Below are 11,880 nucleotides of genomic sequence, written 5' to 3' on the forward strand. Positions count from 1 at the left end.
TTAAGATAACTGTGGTTTCACATATAAGTGTAAGAAATAGTATATGGAGATCCCTTGTACTCTTGACCTAGTTTCTCCCAGTGATGACATCTTGCAAATGTATAGTGCAGTATCATAATCAGAATATTGACATTGATACAGTCAAGATATAGAGCATTTCCATCATCACAAGGATCCCTAATATTGTCTTTTTGTTACCACTGATACTTCCCTTCCATCTAACCTCACCTAGACTTATTCCTTGGCAACAAGTCTGTTTTCCATTTCAATAATTTTGTCATTTCAAGAATGTTATCTAAATTGACTGTTCTGCAATTTTAGAGATTGGCTTTTTCCATTAAGTTAATTCCAGAGATCTATCTAAGCTGATGTGTATATCAATAGCATGTTCCTTTTCATCACTGAGTGGTAGTTCATGGTATAGACTTGCCACAGTTTAACTGTTCATTCATTGAAAGATATACGGGTTGTTTCAAGTTTTTGGTTATTGTAAATAAAGCCTTGATAAACATTTGTGTAGCAATTTTTATGTGATTATAAGTTTTTACTTTTCTAGGGTATGAATGCCCACAAGTGCAATTGTTGAGTCACAGGATTGTAGCATGTTTAATTTTAGAAAAAATTAACACACTGTTTTCCAGAGTGGCTAAACTATTTTATATTTCCACCAACAAGGGTAATGTATAAGTAATCCAGTATGTATTAAGTGTTGCAGTTTCTCAGCATACTCATCAATATTTGGTATTGTCAATGGTATTTTGTTTGTTTTACTATTCTGATAGGCATATAGTGAAATCTCACTCTGGCTATAATTTGCATTTCCTTAATGACACATAGTGTGCATAACTTGTTTGCCATGTGCATATCCTCTTCTTTGGTGAAATGTCTCTTCATGTCTTCCATTCAGTTTCTAATTATCATCTTTTTAATTGCTAAGTATGAAGAATTTATCACAGTCTAGATACCAGTTCTTTGTCAGATATGTGGTTTACAAATATTTTCTTCCATGTATATCTGTTTCCAATATTTTTTGGCAACTTTGAAGTGAAGACATATACTACGATATCAGGAAGGAAATTACTAAATATCTGTAAAATAATGTAAAAGAGAACACTTCATACCAGAATATATGGAAAACAGCAAAAGGTGCCCTTAAACATTAAATGCCTTTATTGTTAATAAAGAAGAATGCTCAATGAATAACCATGTTAAGAAATTAAACATCACAAGACATTAGAAAATAGTACATATTAAACACAGTATTGATGAAGGTTTTATTAGTGATAAGGTAGAATTAAAATGTAGAATTTTATTAATACAAAGACCAGAAGATAGAATAAAGGGCAACTGTGCACACTGACCCTCCCCTTTTTAAAAAATAATAGAATCATCAGTGGCTGTCTAACTTAAAAGTTACATTTCTGGGCAGCCCGGGTGGCTCAGTGGTTTAGCGCGGCCTTTGGCCCAGGGCCTGAATCTGGAGACCTGGGATTGAATCCCACATCGGGCTCCCTGCATGGAACCTGCTTCTCCCTCTGCCTGTGTCTCTGCCTCTCTCTCTCTCTGTGCCTCTTATGAGTAAATAAATAAAAATTTTAAAAAGTTACATTTCTAGTAAAGTCTTCTATTCTGACAGGGATGCAGATATGATGGCTAAAGCTCTGTAGTTATTTTGGACCATGAGTTGGAGAATGTATGTTGAGTTTAATAGAGTTTTAAGACAGAAAGTGCTGGAATACCTGAAGATTATGAAGTCCTAAGTTATTTATTTCCAGAATTTGTTTATGTATCTGAAAAGTAACTTTCTGTATACATGGTAGTATCAAAGGGTAGCTTTAGAAGGATATGCTCACATAAAGGACAGTGGACATTTAATCGAGGAAGAGATTAGGTTATTTCCTTCTCATCAAAGTCTAGGGTTTCAAATGGCCTACAAGAAGGCTGCTGTTACTCAAAGAAAAGGGTTGAGTATGATTTGGAGGCCAGTAAGTAAAAGACTAGAGTCTGAAGGCTTAAATACATATCTAAATATGGAAATAGCCTATAGCAAATAGGCCAGAAATCATATATTTTTGAGGTAAAAAATTTTTTTACCATAAAAAGCCCAAAAGGAGACAAGCACAAAATACAAGCTAGGACTGAAAAATCCTGTAACTGTTTAACCCATAAAGCAATCCCCAGGCCACTGCAGCATGAAACGAGTTGCAAAAGCTTTCCCATCTATGCTTCAAATTTGGCCATGGAAGGTAATAGAAAAGAAAAGAAAGAGCCTCCCAAAGGGCAAACACATGCATCATAGAGGAAGGTAAAGAAAAAAAAATGCTCCAAGAAGACAATCGGGGGGACTTCCAACTACTGCACTGCTATGATAGGCAATATTTACAGTCCCTGCCCTAAAGGTTTTGATATTGGCTATGAATCAGTTATTGCTGTTTGTGTTTCCTATTTTCCTATTTTGAATGAGAGCTTCATTTTAGTTCTATTAACACTCCATCAATTCCTGAGCTCATGATACATGTCTAGAAAACAAATACCAAATATGAATCTGAGGGAAAAGATGGTTATCACAGACAGAGCTCGGATTTTGAAATATAGTAATTATTTGGTTCATTGGAGTTCCCTTGAAAAATGGATTGATATGATTTTTTATATAAGAAAATGGTCATGGGGATGCCAGGGTGGCTCAGCTGTTGAGCATCTGCCTTTGGCTCAGGGCATGATCCCGGGTCTGGGGGATTGAATCCCACATTAGGCTCTCTATGGGGGGCCCGCTTCTCCCTATGTCTATGTCTCTCTACCTCTCTCATGAATAAATAAATAAAATGTTTAAAAGAAAAAAAAGTCTATTTCTTAAAAAAAAAAAAAAAGAAAAGTGGTGATGGATAGTTGGGTTGCAGGTCTACAAGGTGTTCCCCAAATCAACCTATTATCAATATCTAATTTAGTATTAGATGTCCTGATGTTTAATAGGGCACAGGGATGCCCAGAATAAAGACTACACTTCTCAGCTTGCTTAGTAGCCAAATGGGTCTATATAACTGAATTCTGGTCAATGGGATATAATTAGAAATGGGTTGTTCTAGTTAGGACAGATTCTTGCCCTGTTCCATTTAGTACCAGGGAGAAGTGTGTTCTTCATTCTTCCTTTATCGTGCAAAAAACATGGAAGAGATGAATGGGTTAATTCATTCTTCTTAAAGTTCGTGAAATGTTGGTTGTCATGGGGCAGAAAAAGAGAGCTGCACCCATGGAATTGCCTACCAGCCTTGGAGTTCTTACCTCATATATACTTTTTAAAGACAACAGAGAAATACACTCCTGCCTTTTGAAATCATTGATGTTCATTCATTTTATAGTCTTTGGAGTACATTATTCCTTACTGCATTATTGTACTTCCACATGGAATCATTTTTCCTCTGCCTAAATAATATTTAGTAATCTTTTAATGAAGGTCATCTAACCCCATGCTTTCCCAAATCTTGGGTTGTCTTTAAAAACTGCACTTTATTTTTTTTTTTTTTGGAGGAAATCTTTGAGAGTTACACAATTTTAGCTGTTACCCACTTTCAGAACTTTAAATAACTCACTCAAGTTTATTCCCAGTATCATGTTTCTGTTTCTGTTGAATAGTAAACTGTCAGGTTTGCCGATGCTCTAAAAGTTGTTAAGGTAATGTATTGTGTTCATTGTTTTCTGGATTTCCAATCATCCTCCTATCTCAGGAATAAATACCACTTGATTGTGGTGAATGATCCTTTAATGTACTGTTTTTTAAAAATTTAAATTCAATTAGCCAACATATAGTACATCATTAGCTTTAGATGTAGAGTTCAGTAATTCATCAATTGCATATTGATGACCAGTGCTCATCCCTTCACATGCCCTCCTTTATGCCCATCACCTAATTACTCCATCCCCTACACACACACCTTCCCCTCCAGCAACCATCAGGTTGTTTCCTATACTTAAGAATGTCTCATGAAAAAAAAAAAAAGAATGTCTCATGGTTTGTCTCCTTCTCTGATTAATTCCCATTTAGTTTTCTCTCCCTTCCCCTATGATCCTCTGTGCTGTTTCTTATATTCCACATAGGAGTGAAACCATATGATAAATGTCTTTCTCTGATTAACTTATTTAGCTCAGAGTAATACCCTCCAGTTCCATCCACATCGATGTAAATAGTACATATTCATCCTTTCTGATGACTAGGCAATATTCCACTGTGTATATATATCCCACATCTTTATCCATTCATCTGTCAATGGACATCTTGGCTCTTTTTATGGTTTGTCTATTATAGACATTGTTGCTATAAACATTGGGGTGTATGTGCCCCTTCAGATCATTACATTTGCATCTTTGGGGTAAATACCTAGTAGTGAAATTGCTGGGTCATAGGGTCGCTCTACTTTTAACTTCTTGAGGAACCTCCATACTGTTTACCAGAGTGGCTGTACTAGCTTCTATTCCCACCAACAGTGTAACAGGGTCCCCTTTCTCTGCATCCATGCCAACATTTGTTGTTTCCTGACTTGTTAATTTTTGCCATTCTGACTGGTGCGAGATGGTATCTCATTGTGGTTTTTGATTTGTATTTCCCTAATGCCAAATGATGTGGAGCAGTTTTTCATGTGTCCGTTGGCCATTTGTATGTCGTCTTTGGAGAAATGTCTGTTCATGTCTTCAGCCCATTTCTTGACTGGATTATTTGGTTTTTTTTGAGTATTGAGTTTAATAAGTTCTTTATAGACCTTGGATACTAGCCCTTTACCTGATACATTAATTGCAAATATCTTTTCCCATTCTGTAGGTTGCCTTTTAGTTTTGTTTACTGTTTCCTTTACTGTGCAGAAGTTTTAACCTAGATGAACTCCCCATAGTTCATTTTTGCTTTTGTTTCCCTTGCCCTTAGAGATGTGTCTAGCAAGAAGTTTCTGCAGATGAGATCAAAGAGGTTGCTGCCTGTGTTTTCTTCTGGGATTTTGATGGTTTCCTGTCTCACATTTAGGTCTTTCATCCATTTTGAGTTTATCTGTGTGTATGGTGTAAGAAAATGGTCCATTTTCATTCTTCCACAAGTGGCTGTCCAATTCTCTCAGCACCATTTGTTGAAGAGACTGTCTTTTTTCCATTGGATATTCTTTCCTTCTTTGTTGAAGATTAGTTGAGGATCCATTTCTGGGTTCTATATTCTGTTTTATTGATCTGTATGTCTGTTTTTGTGCTACAAAACAGTGTTTTGTGTTTTTGGTAATAGAGCTTGAAATCTGGCATTGTGATGCCACCAACTTTGGTTTTCTTTTTCAACATTCCTCTGGCTCTTTGAGGTCTATTCTGGTTCCATACAAATTTTAAGATTATTTGTTCCAGCTCTGTGAAAAATGTTGATGGTATTTTGATAGGGATTGCATTGAATGTGTAAATTGCCCTGGGTAGCATAAACATTTTAATAATATTTATTCTTCCAATCCATGAATATGGAACATTTTTTTCAATTCCTTTGTGTCTTCCTCAATTTCTTTCATATGTGTTCTGTAGTTTTTAGAGTACAGATCCTTTATCTCTTTGAGTAGCTTTATTCCTCAGTATCTTATGGTTTTTGATGCAATTGTAAATGGGATTGATTCCTTAATTTCTTTCTTTTGTCTTGTTAATTTATAGAAATGCAACTGATTTCTGTGCATTGATTTTGTATCCTGCCACATTGTTGAATTCCTGTATGAGTTTTGGGTTTTCCACGTAAAGTACCCTGTCATCTGCAAAGAGTGAGAGTTTGACTTATTCCTTGCCAATTTTGATGCTTTTTATTTCTTTTTGTTGTCTGATTGCTGAGGCTAGGACTTCTAGTACTATGTTGAACAATAGTAGTGAGAGTGGGCATCCCTGTTGTGGTCCTGACCTTAGGGGAAAAGCTCTCAGTTTTTCCCCATTGAGAATTATACTTGCTGTGGGCTTTTCATAGATGGCTTTTATGATATTGAGCCATGTTCCCTCTACTCTTACACTGTGGAGAGTTTTAATCAAGAAAAGGTGCTGTATTTTGTCAAATGCTTTTTCTGTATCAATTGAGAGGACCATATGGTCCTAGTCCTTTCCTTTATTAATGTGAGGTGTCACATTGATTGACTTAAGAATGTTGAACCACGCTTGCAGCCCAGGAATAAATCCCACTTGGTTGTGCTGAATAATCTCCTTTTATTTTTTTTATTTTTATTTTTTTTTGAATAATCTCCTTTTAATGTACGGTTGGACCCTATTGGCTAGTATCTTGGTGAGAATTTTGGCATCCATGTTCATCAGAGATATTGGTCTGTAATTCTCCTTTCTGGTGAAATCTTAGTCTGGTTTTGGGATCAAGGTAATGCTGGCCTCATAGAACGAGTTTGGAAGTTTTTCTTCCATTTCTATTTTTTGAAACAGCCTCAAGAAAATAGGTATTAGTTCTTTAAATGTTTGGTAGAATTCCCCTGGGAAGCCATCCAGCCCTGGACTCTCATTTGTTGGGAGATTTTTGATTACTGGTTCAATTTGCTTGCTGGTTATGGGTCTGTTTAGGTTTTCTATTTCTAGATTTCAGTTTGGGTAGTTTATAAGTTTCTAGGAATGCATCCATTTCTTTGAGATTGCCTAATTAGTTGGCATATTGTTGCTCATATATTCTTAAAATTCTTTGTATTTCCTTGGTGTTGGTCATGATCTCTCCTCTTCCATTAATACTTTTATTAATTTGGCTCCTTTCTCTTTTCCCTTTGATAAGTCTGGCTAGGAGTCTATCAATCCTAATAATTCTTTTTTTTCCTAATAATTCTTTCAAACAACCAGATTCTGGTTTCTTTGATTTGTTCTACTGTTCTTTTGGTTTCTATTTCATTAATTTCTGCTCTAATCTTCATTATTTCTCATCTCATGCTTAGTTTAGGCTTTATTTGCTGTTCTTTCTCCAGACTTTAGGTAAAAGGTTAGCTTGTGTTTTTGGAATTTGCTAGTTTCTTGAGAAGGGCTTGTATTGCTATGTACCTCCCTCTTAGGACTACCTTTGCTGCATCCCAAAGGTTTTAAACAGTTGTGTTTTCATTTTCATTTGTCTCTATGAATTTTTTTAATTCCCCTTAATTTCCTGGTTGACCCATTGCTCTTTAAACTCTAAGTATTTTATTTCCTTCCAAATTTCCTCTTGTGATTGAGTTCAAGTTTCAAAATATTGTGGTCTGAAAATAAGTAGGAAATAATCCCAATCTTTTGGTACCAGTTGAGATCTGATTTGTGACCCAGTATGTGATCTATTCTGGAGAATGTTCCATGTGCACTCCCTTTAATGTACTGTTGATTTTGGTTTGCAAATATTTTGTTGAAGATATTTGCAACTGTGTTTATCTGGGGTATTTTCCTGGATTTTTCTTTTTTGATAGTTTGTCTAGTTTTGCTGTCAGGGTGTCAGGGTAATGACACATCACAGAATGAAATTGAAATTTTCCTTCTTCTACTTTTTGGAAGAGTTTGAGAGAATAGGTATTAACTTATCTTTAAATGTTTGGTAGAATTCATATATGAAGCTATCTAGTCTTAGACTTCTGTTGTTTTTTTTTTATTACATATTCAATTTTGTTACTAGAAATGGGTTTGTTCAGATTTTCTGTTTCTTTCTGATTCATTCTTAGAAAATTATATATTTCTAGGAATCATTTCTTCCAGGTTGTCCAATTTTTTGGCATATAATTTTTCATATTAGTCCCTTATAATCCATTGCATTTCTGTGGTGTTGGTTGTAACTTCTCTTTTATTTATAATTTTTTATTTAAGTCCTCTTTCTTTTTTTCTTCATGAGTCTGGCTAAGGGTTTATTCATTTTGTTTATCCTTTCAATGAACCAGTTCTTAGTTTCATTGATCTTTTCTATTTTTATTTTTAGTCTCTATCTCATTTACTTTTTTCTCTTATTTCCTTCCTGATACTAACTTTAGGCTTTGTTTGTCTTTCTTTTTCTAGTTCCTTTAGGTGTAGAGTTAGACTGTTCATTTGAGTTTTTTTTTCTTATTTTTTTTTAAAGTAGGCCAGTATCACTGTAACTTCACTCTTATAACTGCTTTTGCTATGTCCCAAAGATTTGGAAGTGTTGTGTTCTCATTTTCAGTTGTTTTCAGGTACTTTTTGACTTCCTTTTTAACTTATTCATTGACCTGTCAGTTGTTTAGCTTCCATATTTGTATTTTTTTCCAGTCTTTTTTTCCTCCTAATTGATTTCTAGTTTCATATCATTGTGGTCAGAAAAGATGCTTGATTTGATTTTAGTCTTCTTAAAATTATTGAGATGTGTTTTGTGTCCTAATGTATGATCTATCCTGGAGAATGTTCCATGTGCACTTGAATGTGTATGCTGTTGTTTTGGGGTGGAATATTCTGTATATATCTGTTAAGTCCATCTGGTCTAGTGTCTTATTCAAAGCCACTGTTTCCTTATTGATTTTCTGTTTGGATAATTTATCCATTGATGTAAGTGGGGTGTTAAAGTCCCTTACTATTATTGTATTACTTACTATCAGTTTCCCCCTTTATGTCTGTTAATATTTGCTTTATATATTTAGGTGTTCTTTTGTTGGATTCATAGATATTTACAATTGTTCTGTCATATTGGATTGGCTTCTGTATTATTATATAATGCCATACATTCTCTCCTGTTACTGTTTTTGTTTTAAGGTCAATTTTGTCTGATATAAGTATTGCTATGTGGCTTTTTTTCACTTAAATTTGCATGGAGTATTTTTCTATTCCTTCATTTTCAGTCTGTTTGTGTCTAGGTCTGAAGTGAGTCTCTTGTAGGCAGCTTATAGATAAATCTTGTTCTTATATCCATTCAGTCACCTCTGTCTTTTGGTTGGCACATTTAAACAACTTATATTTCAAATAATTATCAATAGGTATGTACGTATTGCCATTTTGTTCATTGTTTTCTGGTTTTTGTAATTCTTCTCTGTTCCTTTTTCCTCTTTTATTCTCTTGTGATTAATGACACTCTTTAGGGTTATGCTTGGACTCCTTTCTCTTTATTTTTTGTGTGTGTATTATAGGTTGTTTTGTCATTACCATGAGGTTCATATATAACATTCTAAGTGTATAGGAGTCTATATTAAGTTGATGGTTGCTTAAGTTCAAACAAATTCTAAAAGCACTGCATTTTTATTCCCCCCTCCACATTTTATTTAGATGTTGTCATATTTTATTTTTTTAGTGTCTTATTTTTTATATTTTTAATAAATTTATTTTTTATTGGTGTTCAATTTGCCAACATATAGAATAACACCCAGTGCTCATCCCATCAAGTGCCCCCCTCAGTGCCCGCCACCCAGTCACCCCACCCCCCACCTCCCCTTCCACCCCCCCTAGTTCGTTTCCCAGAGTTAGGAGTCTCTCATGTTCTGTCTCCCTTTCTGATATTTACCACTCATTTTTCTCCTTTCCCCTTTATATTTTATAGCTTTTCATTTTGTGAATCCCTTAACTAATGTTTTAGATATAACTGATTTTACTACTTTTGTCTGTTAACCTTCATACTAGCTTTATCAGTGATCATACACTACCTTTTAATTATTATGTGTCTTGATGAGGACCTCCTTAGCTTCATCTTGTTTGAGGCTTTCTGTGCTTCTTGGACCTGAATGTCTGTTTACTTCTCCAGATTTAGGGAATTTTTTAGGTAATATTTCCTCAAATAAGTTTTTTTTTTTACCTCTTTTTCTCTCTGAGGCCCTTATGATTGTTAGTATCCTCGATGTTGCTGCAGAGGTCTCTTAAATTATGCTTATTTTTTTTTATTTTTTCCTTTTGCTGTTCAATTTGTGTGCTTTCCATTACCCTGTCTTCCAGATTGCTGATATGTTCTTCTGCATCCTCTAATCTGCTCTTGATTTTTTCTAGTATATTTTTCATTTCACTTATTGTACTCTTCAAATCTGGTTAGTGCTTTTTTTTTTTTTTTTTTTTTTTTTTTTTTTTTTTTTTTGCATTTGACTTTGTTAAAGTTTTCACTGAGTCCATCCACTCTTCTCTAAATTCTGGTAAGCATCTTTATGACCATTACTTTGAACTGTCTCCTCATTTTGTTTGACTGTCAGTATTGGTTCTATGAATTGGGTGAAACAGCTACTTCTCCCAGCCTTGAAGGAGATGCCTTGTGTAGATTGCAAGTGGCTGACAGCTTTGGCTGGGTGACAGAAGCTATAGCAGGTATGGGTTGGGGGTCCCAGGGTGATCCACATAGGGGCCACCCTGGTGGAATGGTTGGAGCTAAAGTGGGTATTAGCCATGGGACTCCTGGGTGCTCTGCATAGGAAGCACCCTAGTAGGATAGCTAGAGATAAAGTGGGAGAGTGCTAGAGGATTCTGACATACTCTGTTCAAGGGTCACCCTGGTGGGACCACTGGAACTGAAGTGTGCCAGGCTGGATGATCTCAGGGCACTCTGTGCTGAGGCTACCCTAGTTGGACAGGTGGAGCTGAAGCAGGCATGGGCTGGGGGTCCTGTGGTGCTCTGTGCTCATGGCATGTTGGTAGGGCAACTAGAGCTGAAGGGAGTGTGGGCTTTGGGAGTCCTGGTGTGTCTCATGCTGAAGCTTACTTGGGGGTGTGCCTGGAGCTGTTGTGTGCCCTGGTCTGTGCTCACTGAGGGGACAGGCCACCTAAGTGCCTAGACTTTGTTCTGTCTTTGCTGTCAAGGTGAAGGGGGAGCATAAACAGTGGTGGTTGCCAGTACCTCTGACCCTGGAGAGAGTTACAGCAGTTCCCCTACCATTTGGTAAATGATCAAGTTAGTGAATGAGTTTTCTTCACTTATAGTCTGGTTCCCCTTTAAACCCTAGCTTTTTTTTTCTTCTGTGTCCCAGGGTGAGTGAATCTGCATGCAGGTTCCTCATTGCTATCCTTCCTGACTGCTATTTGCACATTTAGGGATGGAGTTCCTCATGTAGCAGTGTCTACTCTCCTGTTATTCTGTATGGTCCCTCTATCCTTTGTTGTGCAGAAGCTGTTCAGTCAGTACTCAATCCTTCTATAGGAGTTGATTTATCCATGAGAAGGTGAAATCAACATGGTGTTGCTGTCCTATGTATTTTGAGGTCTGTGCCTAAGAATCATCTGGATCACTTGTGGACCTATTTTAATATTCTTCAGTTTTCAGTCCATTGATCTTGTCTCTGCATTTTTAGTAATTATTTTTTAGTTAATAAACTTTAATTTTTAGAGAAGTTTTAGATTTACAAAAAAAACTGAGCAATAAGTATAGAATTCCTGTATACCCTTTCTCTTCCCCACCCACTCCACCACACCCCAGTTTCCTATATTACTAACATCTTGCCTTGATATGGTATATTTGTTAAAATTGATTAACCAACATTGATAACATTATTAATAACTGAAGTTTGTAGTATACACTATGGATCATTCTTTGTGTTGTGTAGTTCCATGGGTTTTAACAAATGTATAATGCGGTGCATCTACCATTATGGTACCATAATGAATAGTATTACTGCCTTAAAAGACCCTGTAATTCCACATGTTCATCTGTCCCTCTCCCCTTGAATCTCTCTGGCAACCAGTGATAATTTTATTGTCTTTGTTGTTTTGCCTTTTCCAGAATATCTAGTTGGAATCATATAATAATTAGTCTTTGAAAGTGGCTTCTACCACTTAACAACATGCATTTAAAGTTCTTCCATGTTGAATGCAAATGGGTGCAGCCCCTCTGGAAACCAGTATGGAGATTTTCAAAGTGTTAAAATAGAACTATCCTATGATCCAGGAATTGCACTGCTAGGTATTTACCCAAAGGATACAAAAATACTGATTGGAAGGAATACATGCACCCTGGTGTTTATATGTTATAAACAT

The sequence above is a fragment of the Canis lupus genome, chromosome X (assembly GCF_048164855.1).
Source record: "Canis lupus baileyi chromosome X, mCanLup2.hap1, whole genome shotgun sequence".
NCBI lineage: Eukaryota > Metazoa > Chordata > Mammalia > Carnivora > Canidae > Canis > Canis lupus.